This window comes from Gopherus evgoodei, chromosome 1, assembly GCF_007399415.2.
Source record: "Gopherus evgoodei ecotype Sinaloan lineage chromosome 1, rGopEvg1_v1.p, whole genome shotgun sequence".
Taxonomy (NCBI): Eukaryota; Metazoa; Chordata; order Testudines; family Testudinidae; genus Gopherus; species Gopherus evgoodei.
This window is the reverse complement of record NC_044322.1, coordinates 248,373,965-248,390,968: the sequence shown is the minus strand read 5'-3', so window position 1 is coordinate 248,390,968 and position 17,004 is coordinate 248,373,965. Positions and strand designations below refer to the sequence as shown.

Genomic DNA, 17,004 nt, shown 5'->3' with positions numbered 1-17,004 from the left:
AGAATGAACTATGGAAGTTGTTGATTTAATGAAAGTTAACACTTTTCCCTTTATGCTTTCACTCTCCATTGTAATCATCTTGTTTCCCAGGTCCAGCTCATCAGTTCCCTCCACGCATGAAGAGAGTTATTAAGGCTCCACAACGGGCACAGCCAGATAGAATTAATACAAGTGTCAAAACCATTGAGTTTATTCTATTTAATCAGATAGTCTTTGTTTTCAAATCATGTTCATATCCAAAACACTAAGCTTGTAGAAACGTAGTTTAGCACCAGTACCACAGGTAATTTGAACAGTTGAAATGCCTAAAACAATAGCTACCAACAATAATTTTTTGATGATGATACGAAAAGGAAACAGATTTAAGTCAATCTAATAATGCTCCATGGCTGAAGAAGTCTAATCAAAAGAACATCAGCATGGATCTAAAAAACAAATCACATGGTAAGGTAAAGCCTTTGTACCACTTTACTCATAGTCTGGGCTCTCTGACTGGCTAGGAGATTCACTATTCTAATCTAGACAAGTGCTTATACTGCATTTGTCACCACAGTGTCTGAATGCCTAGCTGAATCCCTGTCTGCTACTATCTTCTCAAATATACATAAGGACACAGATTAAGATGGGACTGTAATTTTTCCTCTGATGAGGACTTGTTTACAGTTATCTGTGCCTTTGGAAACTCCATTAATGTTGCCAGCTCTCTGGAATTTATTGTGATTTCTGCCCCTGCTGCAGACAATCGTGTGATGATGGGAAAAAGTATAGCCTTCATACCATGCTGGGGAAGCAAACAAGAAAGAGGGAGGGACTCCTCTACACTCTGGCCTGGAACCCAGAAAAAAGTACATTCAATTGCAAGCTCAAAGACTCAGAGTTCTAGTCCCAGCTCACTTACTGACTGTTGTTAATATTTTTGTGCCCTTCACAATTTACTGTGAACCAAACTTTCATTTTTAGGGGGTAGCTATCACTCAGTTTCATGGGGACAAGCAAGAGCTTGCACAAGGTCCCTTCAGGAGGAGCTATGGACAGAACCCAGGAGTCTAATATAACCATCAAGTCTCAACCACTTTGCCAAACAGTTTTTCAGAAGGAACATGACAAATTAGGTGCTTGTGCCACCCACATTAACGGTGTGGCTCTGTGTCATCCTCTAGTGGCTAGACCACATATGATGTCTATCATTCTTCTATTACTTTCATACTAAGACACATGTTCTTTAGCTCAAGTGGTAAAGGCTCTTTTTTTAATATTTTTACATATAGAGGTCCCAGGCTCCATTCCAACAGATGAGCCAGACAGGAGTGATGTTACGTTTACCTATGCTTTCTGTAACCATACAGAAACATTCAGCTCACAGAGTCAGAAACAGAAATCAAGAATCCCAATGTCTAATGTTCCACTGCTTAGGAATACTTATTCAGTCCCCTAGGGGAATCTGTGTATGGTGCATATGTCTCTCTCTCCATATGGGCTGGTGCACAGAAAGAATAAAAGCATTGTCCCCCACCCTTCACTTATTTTTCACAGTTTCATAGAGTATAAGGCTAGAAGAAACCATTGGATCAGTCTGACCTCCTGTTTACCATGGGCCATCAAATTTCATCCAGATATCCCTATATTATGCCCAAAGACTTTAGTTAGGTCAAAATATTTCAGTTCTCAGGAAACTGTGTGCCACAGGTAGAGAACAGAAGAGACCAAGGTACTACCAATGCGCGAGGCCCCTGTAATGGCAGGGAATTGAAAGGTGAGATATGCCCAGATGTACAGGTGCATTGGGGGGGCAGGAATATTTTCACTAATAGGGCTATTCTATCTGCGCTGCAGCCAGGGAGATAGGCCTGGTGGCAATAAAACAGGGGTTGCAACAACTGTGCACTGCTGGGACTGCACATGCATGTAGGCACACACCAGGAGAGTTACAGGCATGCTAGACAGACCACACAATGGCTAGCAAGCCAAATTTCTCTCAGGTATGCAGTGCTGAAAGGACTAGACAGATTCAAAATGGTTTCTGCCCTTTTGAATAAGGGACAGGGCCAAAAGGATTATGCTGATTGGGCCTTTTGGATCAATTATGGTTTGAGAGAGAGATAGATACACACACACACACTTTTTTAACAAATATAAATATAAATATTAAGCCTTTTATCAAATCTGTAGCATGCCTAGCTCTAGGAATCACTTGACCCGGTTGTGACTTCTTGGAGCTTGTAATTATACAGTCTCATTTAAAAAGCCTTCCAGACTTTGCTTTGCATTAAGTACTGAAAAATATGAAAATTCACAAGCAATTTAATCCCTACCATGTAAGCATCAGCACAATTATAATTACTGCTCTTGAAATATAAAAACACATGGCTTATTGAAGTGTCCTGAAGAAGCTAGAAGTTTTAGACTCCAAAAGGAAGTATGTTTCATTATTAGGCACAGTGCTGAAAGATATGATTAAACAATTTATCGTGCACCATCAACTCAGTTTTGCAAAAGAATGTCATTGTTTTATCATCACTCACTGGCAAAAGCCCAGTGCGTCATCACTATTGGCTCCAAACTGAAGCCACAGAGCTCTTGTGACAACCAGAAGCAGTTCCATAGGAGACAGATGGAGAAGCTAACTTTAGAACAATAGATAAGATTAAGATCTCAACAGAAAAGATTAAGAGTTTAAAGTTCATTTCAGAGGCAAAGGTCAGGAATTTTAAAAATGCATAGGGCATTTTTTCTATGAGTTACCTGACAGCTCTCATCTTGAAGGAGAAAATATATCCTAAGGCAGCTCTCAAGAGAACTGGATGGTCCAGGCAGGAAAGGAGTTGAAAATGAAGAGGTCACTGACACAGAAAAGGCCAAGACAGTAGTAATCAAAAGTTCTTACCATCTGATTGCCATGTAAATGTGAGAGTGATAATGTACAAGTGATCACATCACAAATATCATCTAAAACTCACTTCACAATTGGAACAATTGTTAATGGTCTCAGATCAAAGACAAAGACAAAGACAAGACTAAATAGTCATGGAGACTGAACTACCCTACAGAGGTGGCCACATTTATGGGTATATCTCCACTAAACAGTTAATCTGGGTTCTTACCCAAGTGTTAGCCCCACCTCACCCATCCCCACTATCCACACTGCAAAACCTTTGACACAGTTTGGAGGTAACTTTAAGCCCAGGCTAGTTTATCAGGCTTGGAATATAGGTTAGGTTCGCAATGAGGATGCAGACCAACCCCCCGCCCCCCCGCCACAAAAGTACAGATAGTCCTCCAATGCCTTTCCCACAGTTCCCCCTTGAAAACAGACAAGTTCTCCTTCAATTGACACAACTGACTGGGAAAGAATCCTTGAGTGTCTCAGCACAAAGAACCATGGGTTTTGCTCCCAGACACATACAGGCAAGAGCAGAACCAGTGAGGACACAGTAACATGGGCAGAGTTTTGCTGTAGGGATGTTCACACCTGGGCTAAGCTAAGACTCATGCGCCAATCACTCAGACTAACTATGCAGAGAAGACAGTCCTCATATCAAGATTGAGCCAAGTTGGTAAGATAGTCTGAAGAAGCTTCCACTGTCATGCTGGGCCCAATATGTAGTCAATGGGAGGAAATTAATTCAGTGAAATTTATGCCAATTACACTTAAAAACCATGTCAAATGTCTTAGATAAAGAGAGATCTCCTCACTATTTTGTACATGTAAGGAATACTGCAAATGCTAACTATCAGGCCCGCCTAGGAACTATTGTAAATACTTGGATAATGGTATCGAAGGTGATAAAGAAAGCCGACCCCAGGCCCAGAGGCCGGGTCTTAATCAAGTTAATAATCATATCAAGGCCTTAGGCCTCAATCACACTAACATATAGCAAAGTAAAAACATTGATTTTATACTAACCCTCCTGAGGCTCACTTTCTGATTTTACTATATTAATACACTACTTAATGCTGCTAAATCACAGAATGCTGCTATAAGGGGTTAAACTGACATAAAAAGTCCCTTAAAAACCCCATCCATCACTGCCAAATAAACTAACAACTGCTAGGCTACTATAGTTTATCAAGCAGCTTGTGCACACAGAAAACTAACCTCTAATAAACTTGGCCAAATGTGCATTTTGGGCCCAAGTTCCTCAAATTTGCTTAAGAAACATAGCTGCTGACACTGCAAGTAGGCGAAAACCAGGTGTCAAAGTCCTGACATTAACAAAAACCCGTATAAAGGGGAAGTTGCAAAAAGCAGGCTTGCAAATTAGCTCATAACCGGTATAGTAATGATAAAAGTTTTTGCAGATGGTTAAAAAATGTCATTGTATTAACCAAATATGGTATCCTCGGATGTATAAGCTCATATGGTAATTTGCGGTTTTAAGCTTTATAAACCCAGGTATTATTGCTGTAAGGTAGAGCGACTTCCCTCTTGCTAGAGGTCCTGTTGTCTCTCCCTGCATATATGCTTGTAATCTATGATTAATCAATAAAGGAGCCTCAGGCTGTCTGATCAACTCAACTGACTGGTGGTCGATTTCCACGACAAAGGTAACTGTCAATTTTCTCAGAATGACCACTGTAGAGAAACAACTTTTAGGTATTAACATTAGACACAAATCTATGTAGGTACTTCAGGGCTGACATTTTCAATGCATGAAAGTTTGAGTACCATTCTCTCAACAAATTTGGAAAAGGCAAGCACACAATCTCACTGGCTCTCAACGAGATTTAGGCTCCTAAATCACTTCTGAAAATAGGACATTGGCAAGTTTGAAAATTTTGCCCTCCTAGATGACAAAGCTTAAGGAACAGACACATTGCTACTGAGCATGTTCAGGAGAACCCACAACAATTTTTTAGCCTCTCCCTTTATGACATAAAAATAGGTTAGTGAGTGCAAAGAGCTGTGGCTGTTTCTAATAAGGAGACTAGCCAGGAACAAAGGCTGATGCTGGGATAATTACAAAAAGCAACTGAAACAAAAAGAGTAAATCTTCCCCATTGTCCCCCTGTTAAAAATTCCTTAACGTTAAGGAAGGGAGAATGTTGTAGGGACAGTGTTTGAGGACCCCCTAAAAATTTCAAATGGAAGTGAGGACCCTTTTTGAAATTAGACAAAGTCTGGGGACTTCTGGGGTCCATGGACCCCAGGTTGAAAACTACTGTTGTAGATACATGCTGCAGGCAGCTATATTGTACTACAGTTACTAAAAATGTTAAAAATATGATAAGATAAATTACATTGCTTTTAAGAGAGATTTCAGATGCATTTTTTAATTCACGCATTACTACCATTTTTTTCTCCAATTTACATACATTTGGTCCTAGAGCCAGAACATATAAAGCATAAGCAGTTAACAGGGCAAAACTTTTCTCTCAAGATCCTGCTAGAGAGTTGAATCTTCAAATCCATCCACCCCTGGAAACTCCAATTGTAGTTTTGTGATGTTTCTAACGCTGCTGAAAACGAACTGAGATCACCAACTCATTCTGCACAGGCCACCAAATAGCAATTATATGATAATTGTCAACTGATACTAATCTTGGCTGAATTCTAAGATATATAGAAATGAAAGTCTCTCCTGTCCATCACTAACCTCAAATCCACCCACATTGTTCCTATTTTTTTCATAAATGAAAATTCCCATACCTGAAATTATCCTATTGTGTTTGAAATAAAAACTCAGGAAGATACAGCACTTCAAGACAAAGAACAAAAATTCTATATTTGTAGATAATTATGCTGATTCTGCTACACTTCTTAGTTTAAAATGAATAGATGATAATACAGAGCTGGGAAGACAGCCAGAAGAGTAAAGCTGTGTCCTGGTCACATAAAAAATGTTCTATAAAACAAAACTTTGATCAACATTTTTCTTAGTGGGTTTTCTTACTTACTTCCTAATGTTCTAATTATGTGTGATTTGTTTGTCCAGGGAATGCATACAGGATGCAGAAATTCATGTTTAAAAAGGATCACTAAGGAATTTAATATTAAAACAAACAGGAACTGTACTTGAGTTACATTAAAAGCAGCATAAAAATGCAGGACTTGAGAAGGGACCTCAAGGAGTCATCATGACCAGCTCCCTGTACCAACTAAATCTAAACACCTGTCAGGGATTGTCTATCTAACCTGTTGATAAAAAACCTCCAGTGACAGAGATTCCACAGCTCCTCTTGGAAGCCTATTCCAGAACTTAACTACCCTTATAGTTAGAAAGGGTTTCCTAATAACTAACCTAAATCTCTGTAGCTGAAGCTTAAGGCCATTACTACTTGTCCTACCTTTAGTGGACACGAAGAACCATTGATCACCATCCTCTTCATAACAGCCCTTAACATATTTGATAGTTAACAGGTCCCCCCTCAGTTTTCTTTTCTCAAGACTAAACATACCCAGATTTTTTAACCTTTCTTAATAGGTCAGCTTTTCTCAATCATTTTTGTTCCTCTCCTCCAGATCTCCAGTTTAACCATATCTTTCCTAGAATTGGACTCAATACTCCAGCTGAGGCCTCACCAGTGCCAAGCAAAGCAGGACAATTGCCTCCCATGTCTTACATACAAAACTCCTATTGATAACATGTTCACTTTTTTGTAACTGTACCACATTGTTGATGCATATTCAGTTTGTGATCCCAGATTTTTTTCAGCAGTACTACCACTAGCCAGTTATTTCTCAATCTGTAATTGTGCATTTGAGTTTTCATGCTCAACTGTAGTGCTCTGCACCTCTCTTTATTGAACTTCACCTTGCTGATTTCAGACCTATTCTTGAATTTCTCAAGGTCATTTTAAATTCTAATCCTATCTTCCAAAGTGATTGCAACCCCTCCCAGCTTTGTGTCATTCAAATTTTATAAGCACACTGATCACTCCATTATCCAACCATTAATGAAAATATTGAATAGTACCAAATCCACCACTGACCCATGTAGAACCCACTAGACACGTCCTTCCAGTCTGACACTGAACCATTGATAACTACTCTTTGAGAACAGTCTTTCAACCAGTTGTGCACCCTCCTTATAGTAATTTCACTTAGATCACATTTCCTTAGTTTGCTTATAGCAACATCACAAGGGGCTATCTCAAAATCCTTACTAAAACTGAGATAAATCACATCTTCAGCTTCCCCCTCATCCACTAGGCCAGTAACCCTGTCAAAGAAGGAAGTTAGGGGTTTGGAATGATTTGTTCTTGACAAATTGATGCTGGCAATTCCTTATAAGTCTATGATCCTCTGTGTGCTTATACACTGATTGTTAAATAATTTGTTCCAGTATCTTTCCAGGTATGGAAGTTAGGCTGAATGGTCCATAAATTCCCGAGGTCCTCTCTGTTCCCCTTTTTAAAGGCATGTACTATGTTTACCCTTCTCCAGTCCTTCGGAACCTCACTCATTCTTCAAGAGCTCTCGAAGATAATTGCTAACTGTGCCAAGATTGCTTCAGCTAGTTCCTTACATACCCTAGGATGAAATTCATCAAGCCCTGCTAACTTGAATACAACTTCATTTCACTTCTTGACTCCTTTTCCTGCTTCCGCTTGTGGGGCTGGAGGTGTCAACATTCTACACCGTCCCTTCCACTTGTTGGCATGGGTTTGTAGGTCTTGGAGTTTCAGTCCCTTTGTCTTCAAACATCCCTTAACAGAGCCTTTCCATCCTATCCTTGGTGTCCTTTTCTTACCAGGCTCTCTTTGCTGGTTGTTGTTCTCCCATTCTTATCAACCAACTGAAATGTGCACCCTGCAGCCTATCACAGAGTTCATCTTCCCTCTAATTTCCTCCATGCACACACTGTCTATCACTACCCTCACTATATTATTTTCTGTTACCTGTATCTTGTTTTCTTTCAACTTTGAAAGACCCTCCATTTTCAAACCATAGAGCAGACAAGGATAAACACATGCAGTATGTGCTTTTCCTTCAATTTTGTTACTTAACTGCCAGTCCCACAACACTCCTGTCACATTTTTCACTGCTGCCCAGCCACACTGGATGGTTCTTCTCGACTATGTAGATCTCTCTCCTATGTAAGTGTACTTCCCTAGTGTACACACTTTTTCTTCTGATTCAGCTTCTCGCCTGTAACTTCAATCAACAGTTCTTCTTCCACCTTCCCTACTTCCATTTAACTTCAGTTTTCTTTGAGTTTGTCCTGTGGCAAATTGCCAGCACTATTATGATGGGTCTCGTGCTCTCTCTTCTTTGGGGGGGGGTGTTCAGGGTGCCATTTCTTGCCCCTAAATTGGAATATTAATTGCCTCACTAGTGTCCTAGAGGAGGGGAGTGGAGACGGAGGGACCTGGGCTCGCTCTCTACTCCAGGTCCCAGCCCAAGGGCCCTGAGGATAATGGTGAACCACTTGAATTGACGGTTCCTTCCCCTGAGCTACTTCCCTCTCCTGCCCTTCAGCTTATGGGGGGCTTCCTGCCCCTCCTCTGCACAAGCCAGGTGCCCCTTACCTAGGGTCTAGGACTTCTTAGCCCACCACAGCACTTCTCCAAACTGTCCTCTGCTTCAACACCAATTCTTTCTGAGTTTGTCCTGTGGCAAATTGCCAGCACTATTATGATGGGTCTCATGCTCTCTCTTCTTTGGGGGGGGGGGTGTTCAGGGTGCCATTTCTTGCCCCTAAATTGGAATATTAATTGCCCCACTAGTGTCCTAGAGGAGGGGAGTGGAGACGGAGGGACCTGGGCTCGCTCTCTACTCCAGGTCCCAGCCCAAGGGCCCTGAGGATAATGGTGAACCACTTGAATTGACGGTTCCTTCCCCTGGGCTACTTCCCTCTCCTGCCCTTCAGCTTATGGGGGGCTTCCTGCCCCTCCTCTGCACAAGCCAGGTGCCCCTTACCTAGGGTCTAGGACTTCTTAGCCCACCACAGCACTTCTCCAAACTGTCCTCTGCTTCAACACCAATTCTTTCTGCTCCAACTCCTCCAAACTGTTCTCTGCTCCAACACCAATCCTTTCTGCTCCTACTCCCACACTGTTTGATTGAAGCATGGGTTTTTATCATGTGACTGACTGCACGTGCTCTAATTGGCTTCAGATGCTCTAATTGGCGTCAGGTGCTCTAGTTAATCTATAGCAAACTTTCTCCCCTTACAGGGAGTAAGGCTCCCTTCTAACCCTCTCCTGCTGCTCTCTGGCCATGCTGTATCACATATCCCCCCTCCCCCACTCAACACCATCAGGTTGGGCTACGTGGGACAAGAGATAGTGTTGTGGCGATAGGCCATCAGCGTTGCCATGTTGGCTTCCAGCCCTATGCTGTACCCGGAAATGGAAAGACTGCAGAGATAGGAACCACCTCATCACTCTTCCGTTCTCCTCCTTGCTTCTGTGCATCCACTGGAGCGGGGCATGGTCTGTCACGAGGGTAAACTGCCACCCCAGCAGATAGTAGCGGAGAGCCTCCATAGCCCATTTTACCACCAGACATTCCTTTTCAATGACAGTGTACTTTTGTTCCCTGGGGAGGAGTTTCTGGCCGAGGTACAAGATTGAGTGTTCCTCCTCCCCTACCATCTGGGGAAGGACGGCTCCTAGCCCTACCTCTGAGGCATCTGTTTGTAGGATGAATTCCTTCTCGAATTCTGGGGCTATAAAGTACTGGATGGCAGCACAGGGCTGTCCTTAAATCTGCAAATGCTTCTTCTGTCTTATCAGTCCACTTTATTATCTTGGGGCCCCGAACTTTTATCAGAACCGTCAATGGCCCTGCTCTTGTGGCGAAATGAGGGATGAATCTCCAATAGTATCCTACTATCCCTAGAAATGCACTGACTTGCTTTTTGCAGACTGGTCGAGGCCAACCTTGTATTGCCTCCTCTTTGTTCCATTGGGGTTTCACCAAAACTCTACTTACTACATACCCGAGGTATCTGGCCTCAGGTAGTCCTATCATGCACTTGAGAGGATTAGCAGTGAGGCTGGCCTTCCGCAGGGCATCTAGCACGGCTTCTACTTTTCCTAGGTGCGTTTCCCAGCCAGGGCTATGGATGACTGTCGTCTAGATAGGCGGCGGCATACTTGGCATGGGGTCGCAGTAACTTATCCATAAGTCGTTGGAATGTTGCAGGGGCCCCATGGAGTCCGAAAGGGAGGATAGTGTATTGAAACAGGCCATCGGGTGTAGAGAAAGCAGTCTTTTCCTTGGCATTCTTGGCCGGGGAATTTGCCAATATCCTTTGGTCAGATCCAGAGTGGTTAGGTATTGGGCCTTGCCTAACTGATCAACTAGCTTGTCAATGTGTGGTATCGGATAGGCATCAAATCGGGATACTTCAATCAATTTCCGGAAGTCATTGCAAAACCTCAGGGTGCCATGAGGCTTGGGGACTAGGACGATAGGGCTGGACCACTGACTAGGATTCTTCAATAACCCCAAGTTCCAGCATCTTCTTTACTTCCATCCTAATTTCTTCCCTTTTAGCTTCCGGTATTCAGTACGGTTTTATCACCACCCTTACTCCGGGGCTGGTGACAATATGATGTTGGACCAGTGTCATACGACCCAGTTGTGTACAGAACATGTCCTGGTTCTGGTGGATCATCTCAATGACCTCTGTTCGTTGTTCGGGGGTTAATTCAGGAGATATCTTTACCTGCCCCTGTGGGTCGTCTGTCTGGGGTGGAGCTCCTCGAATGACCAGACACGTCTCTCGGTCACACCAGGGCTTCAGTAAGTTGACGTGGTAGATTTGCTCTGGCTTTCGGCGGTCTGGTTGTCTGACCTTATAGTCCACCTCCCCAATGGCTTCCACTATCTCATATGGTCCATGCCAGCTGGCTAGTAGTTTGCTTTCTGCTGTTGGCACTAGCACCATCACCCGGTCCCTCGGCTGAAATCTCCGTACTTTCACCCGACGGTTGTAATATGTCCGCTGGGCCTCTTGTGCTTTTTCCAAATGTTCTCGTACTATAGGGGTTATTCGAGTTATTCGCTCTCTCATCTGTGTCACGTGCTCAATGACATTCTTTCCTGGGTTGGGTTGTTCTTCCCAATCTTCCTTGGTGATATCTAATATCCCGCATGGGTGGCTTCCATATAGTAGTTCAAAGGGAGAGAAACCAGTGGACACCTGGGGGACTTCCCGTATAGCAAACATTAGAGACAGTAGAAGGGTATCCCAGTCTTTTCCCATCTTGTGCTACCACCTTCCGGATCATACTTTTAAGGGTATGATTAAACCACTCGACCAATCTATCTGTTTGTGGATGGTAGATTGAGGTCCATATGGCCTGGATGTGGAGTGCGGCACATAAGTCCTTCATTAATTTTGACATGAAAGGGTTTTCTTGGTTTGTCAAGATCTCCTTAGGGATGCCCACTGGCAAAAACCTGTAGTAGTTCTTTTGCTATTGCCTTGGATGTGGGGTTTCTTAAAGGAATGGCTTCTGGATATCACGTAGCACAGTCAATGATGACTAGTACATTTCCGTGGCCCCGTGCCAATCTTTCCAGTGGGCCCACTATGTCCATGGCTATCCTCTCGAAACGGACTTCAATAATAAGCAAAGGTATTAATGGAGCCCACAAGTAAGGTTGGGGGCTATGCAACTGGCATTCAGGGCAGGAGGCACAATAGCACTGGACTTCTGCGCATATCCCTGGCCAATAAAACCTTAGGACTCTATCCAGTGTCTTGTCTACTCCTAGATGTCCCCCAAATAGATGACTGTGAGCTAACTAATACTTCCCTTGTGTGTTTCTGTGGGACTAAGAGTTGCTCTACTTCTTCCCCTCGTATTTGCTCTATCCTGTACAAGAGATCACGTTTGAGCACATAATATGGCCTTGGGCCTTTGATCTTTCCTTCCACAGGTACGTCATTTACTTCCACTATCTCCTCCCTCACATTCGCATATAGCGGATCATTGGCCTAGTCCTGATTGAAATTCTCACATGTAGTACCGATCTGACCTAATTCTAGGGGGCTTATTTCTACTCTTCCCCCTGGGTTGCTCCTACTTGGGCTAGGAACAGCCTCCAAGTCCTCCCTGGCCTGAATTATCTCCTGGTCTCCTGAACGGGTTCGCCTACCCACAAGGGAAGTTTTTTGATTCTCTGCTAGAATCCTGGTCCCTAATATTTATCTGCCTTTCTTTCCTGCCTAGACTTTCGTGGTTTCCCAGGGGATGAGAATAACTCTGGAGCAAATTAGGCAAACATTAGGATGAGGCTATCTGTAGGTGCCTCCGTCTCAGCCCAGGGGTTGCTACCCTCCCCTGGCTTTATTGGGGTAAGTAAGCTCTCAAACCCGGGGAAGTCCCTACCGATTAAGACAGGGTAGGGGAGCTTGGGGACCACCCTTGCAGTCACCCTGCTAGTATTCCCCTGGATCTCAATCCATACCAGGATTGTGGGGTAGAAATTCACGGTGACATGAACGCATGTTACCCCTGTGTTTTTGGCCCGGGTTAATTGGTCTCGCCCCACCAACTTTCCAGAGACCAGCGTGACAGCACTCCCAGAATCTATTAATGCTATGATCTTAATACCATCCATTTTTACTGATCTTGTATACCGATGAGGGGTCATTGTGACCCCTACCAGGCCAATTAGGCTACATTGCTCCCCGTAATTCCCCCAATTACACTGCATAGGTTCTTCCCTGTTGGGGCATTGGGCTGCTATATGCCCCAATTCCCCACACTGATAACACCGCCCCCTTATTTCGGTTGTCACCCTCTGCCTGGGGCTATTTGGCCAGTCCCCCACCTCTCTTCCTAAACCCCCAAGTCCCTTCTTGGCCTCGGGCCATTCCTTGGTGTCTTTCCTCCCTGTTACAGTTCTCTTGTAGTTCTCGACAGTCCGGGACCTTGGGTTTGGGGTTGGCTTCCTGGATTGCCGTGTCTCCCCGCCTGGAGTCTGGAACAGTTCACAGGCTGCCAGCTATCTTTCCACGAGGGAGACTAACTCATCGTAGGTGGAGGGGTCATTCTGGCCAGCCAAAGCATGGAAGCCTGGTGGTAGCCCCCTCATATACCAGTCCACTACCAGGACTTTCACCATCTTCTCAGAGCTGAGGGTCTCAGGGCGCAGCCATTTCCGGGTCAGGTGGATCAAGTCAAACAATTGTGATCAGGGTGTCTTATCCTCTGTATACTGCCACTCATGGAACCTCTGGGCTCGCAATGCCGTCGTTACTCCGGATCTGCCTTCAGCTGGGGGCAATCTGCTGCAGTCTCTGCGGCCATATCGTAGTAGACCTTCTGGGCCTCCCCACACAGGAATGGGGTGAGGATACCAGACCACTGATCTCAGGGCCAGGCCTCCAGCAGGGCTGCTCTTTCAAAAGCCAGGAGGTATGCCTCCACATCATCCTCCCGTGTTTTCTGTAGGCAATGGTTGGCCCGTATGGTCCGGGTCCCTTCACAGTTGCGTTTCAGTTCCATAAGGGCCTTCATCTGGTTCACCAGGTCTTTCAGCAGGGCCCGATCCTGGGCAGCCTGACTCATCAACAGATTATTAGTCTCCTACTGCATCCGAGTCGCCTCCTTTTGGGCAGTTGCTTGCACCCGGGTAGCCTCCTGCTGGGCCATGGCGGCTTGTATTAGGGCCTTGACCACGCTGTCCCTCTTAAGGATGGGAGAGTTTTGGCTAACCCTGGTTTAAGTCCCCAGCGCGCAAATCTCACTTCTGGACACCACGTGTGGCAAATTCCCAGTACTATTATGATGGGTCTCGTGCTTTCTTCTTCGGGGGTGGTTCAGGGCACCATTTCTTGCCCCTAAATTGGAATATTAATTGCCCCACTACTGTCCTAGAGGAGAGGAGTGGAGAGGGCAGGACCTGGGCCCGCCCTCTACTCCAGGTCCCAGCCCACGGGCCCTGAGGATAGTGGTGAACCACTTGAATTGACGGTTCCTTCCCCTGGGCTACCTTCCCTCTTCTGCCCTTCAGCTTGTGGAGGGCTTCCTGCCCTTCCTCTGCACAAGCCAGGTGCCCCTTACCTAGGGTCTAGGACTTCTTAGCCCACCGCAGCACTTTTCCAAACTGTCCTCTGCTTCAACACCAACTCTTTCTGCTCCTAATCCCACACTGTCTGATTGAAGCATGGGTTTTTACCATGTGACTGACTGCAGGTGCTCTAATTGGCTTCAGATGCTCTTATTGGCGTCAGGTGCTCTAGTTAATCTATAGCAAACTTTCTCCCCCTTACAGGGAATAAGACTCTCTTCTAATCCTCTCCTGCTGCCCTCTGGCCATGCTGTGTCACAGTCCTCAAACACAGACACATACTCCGATATCATATTGACCAAAGTCTCGTTCCTGTCAACTTAGGTAAATATTCTTTAGCCTGTTCTTTCACTATTTTGGCTTGCATTCCTTTCCCCTTGTTAACATTGTGTTGAGTATCTGGTCACCATTAACCTTTTTAGTGAAGGCTGACGAAAAACATGTATTAAATACCTCAGCCTTTTTGATGCCACCAGTTATCTCTCCTTCCATACTGAATAGAGGACCTGCACGTCCTTTCTCCTACATGCCTAATGTACTTAAATAACCTCCTCTTATTTCCTTTTATGTCAGTTGCTAGGTGTAACTCATTTGTGCCTTAGCCTTTCTGATTTTGTCCCTGCATGCTTTTACTATTTTTTGTTCTCTTCCTTCATGATTTGTCCATGTTTCTATTCTTTGTAGGATTCCTTTTGGATTTTCAGGTCATTAAAGAGCTCTGCTGGAGCCATATTGTCCTCCTCCTCTCTTTCCTTCACAACGTAACAGTTTGCTGTTCTACCTTTAATACTGTTTTATTGAAGCTCTCCTGAACTTCTTTATCCCTTAGATTTTCTTCCCTTGGAGCTTACCTGTAAGTTCTCTGAGTTTGCTGAAGTTTGTTCTGGAAGTCCATTGTCCTTATTCTGTTGTTCTGACTCCTTTCTTTCCTTAGAATTATGGAATTTATCATCATTTCATGATGATTTTCACTCAAATTGCCTTCCACCTACAGACTCACTAGCAATTCCTCTCTATTGGTCAGAGCCAAGTCTGAAATGGCTGTCCGCTGGTTCTTTCTAAAACAAAAAGTTGTCCATAATATATTCCAAGAACTTGCTGGAAAATTTTTATTCTGCTGCATTATTTTCTCAACAGATATCAGGGTAGTTAAAGTCCCCCATGGACTACCAGAGCTTGTGTTTTGGATATTTTTGTTGTTTGTTCTAGAAATGCCATATCCTCCTCCTCTCTTCCTAATCTGGTCATCTGTAGTAGACTCCTACCATGAGGTCACCTCTATTTTTCCCCCTTTTATCTTTACCCAGAAACTTTCAACTGGTCTGCCTCAAACCTCCTTCTGGACATCAAAACAAGTTAAGAGACACTTGTTTTAATTTTTACACAACGTTGAGATCATTGTACCTCTGCTCAACATTTAAATAGTACATTTAATTCTACATTTAGAACATAACAGGCAAAAAGTCCCTTGTTAAGGTGACATATGAGAGAGGAACATGAAACAATCAAACTATCCATCTGCCTATGGAGGATAGAGGGAGATGTGATGGCCCTGCCATGATCTAATCCTGGGGTAAGAAAAGAGCCTAAGTATTTTGTCAAGTATTAGAGGGGTAGCCATGTTAGTCTGGATCTGTAAAAGCAGCAAAGAGTCCTATGGCACCTTATAGACTAACAGACGTATTGGAGCATGGAGCTTTCATGGGTGAATATCCACTTCGTCGGGTATTTAAAATCTTATGCTTACACTAGTACATGAAACAGCATCTGAACTGATTCTGGGCAATGGAATTGTGTTTAACCTATAGACATGAGACAGGAATAACTATAAATGGCTCCTTCTCCATTTACCTGGTAGCCAACACTAACATTTTATAGGAAAAATGTTTCTATGATTCATGTGTAGAAATAGAGAGCTGGAAGAAAATCCTATATTATCAATACCATAGGGCCTCTTTTCAGGGTTAAGTTAAACAGCATGCAATAGAGATTTTTCTTTCTCAGTATATAGTACCAAGCAATTGAATAGTGTCTCTCAGAAAAACTATATCCCTAAATATTTTTCAGAATTGCTGAAAATTAGTTATGTAGCTAGTATGTTTTGATTTTACCTTCCTGAAAGAGTAATAGGAAATTCAAAGGGCTAGGGCAAGACTTCACAGCCTGAAATCCAAACAGTGAGGTCAGTTGTAGACAACCACCTGCAAACCACCCTTAGCACATAAGGAGAACTATAGACAAATTGTGTATACCACCACCAAGTTAAGGGGGCACTTAGATACGAAAGTGATAGTCACCTTGGAAATATGTAAGCAGCATGGCATAACACGGCATGACAGGTACCCAGGTATAGCACGGAGTTGTCATAGCTCTTTAGAAAGGTAGAAAATATTCCTAGCTTTTTGTATAAAGAAACCAATCCTGGCTGGTCTTTGACTTTTCTGTTACCCCATGGGGTCAAAGATGGAAATGACCAGCTTGCTATGGAAGGACGTGTCTACACAGCATTGCCTACAAATATTTCCTATTCTCACACACTGTGGGTTTGACAATGGAGATGGATAACAGTGGTCATGTGATAAAGCCTGAAAGAGATCTTTCCAAGTTAATAAGAAAGCACTCAGTTAAAAGCTGTTCATTTTTTCATTCCACTCTTGGTTATGCTTCCTCAAGTCTCCATATTGATTTACCATTGATCCATTTATTAACAAAGAATAAACTTCTTTAAGCAGAACACAGCTGTCAAACATTCAGCACCAGTGCCTTACAGAACAATCTAAAAGGTATAAGCAATCCTAGATCATTATTAGCAGCTGTAAAAATTCATCTTTTTTCTTGAAAGAAAACATTTATTCAGGGTAGGCAATGCCAGTGCCCTGAAATATATACTACTTTAGGGATCAGGCAGTTCTTGGCAGAGAGTTTTCTACTTAACGTACAGATGGGGGAAAAAACAAGACACAGAAAGACTAGCTGACTTGTTCAAAGTTACAAAACTTAGGGAATAGAATCCCAGGGTCCAGACACCC

General features: G+C 43.6%; 1 protein-coding gene across 11 annotated transcripts in view; it reads right to left on the bottom strand.

The window, feature by feature from the left end:
• The window catches only part of EPS8 (epidermal growth factor receptor pathway substrate 8), a 227,864-nt gene that overhangs the window by 71,240 nt on the left and 139,620 nt on the right, over nucleotides 1-17,004 (bottom strand). The window lies entirely within an intron of this gene.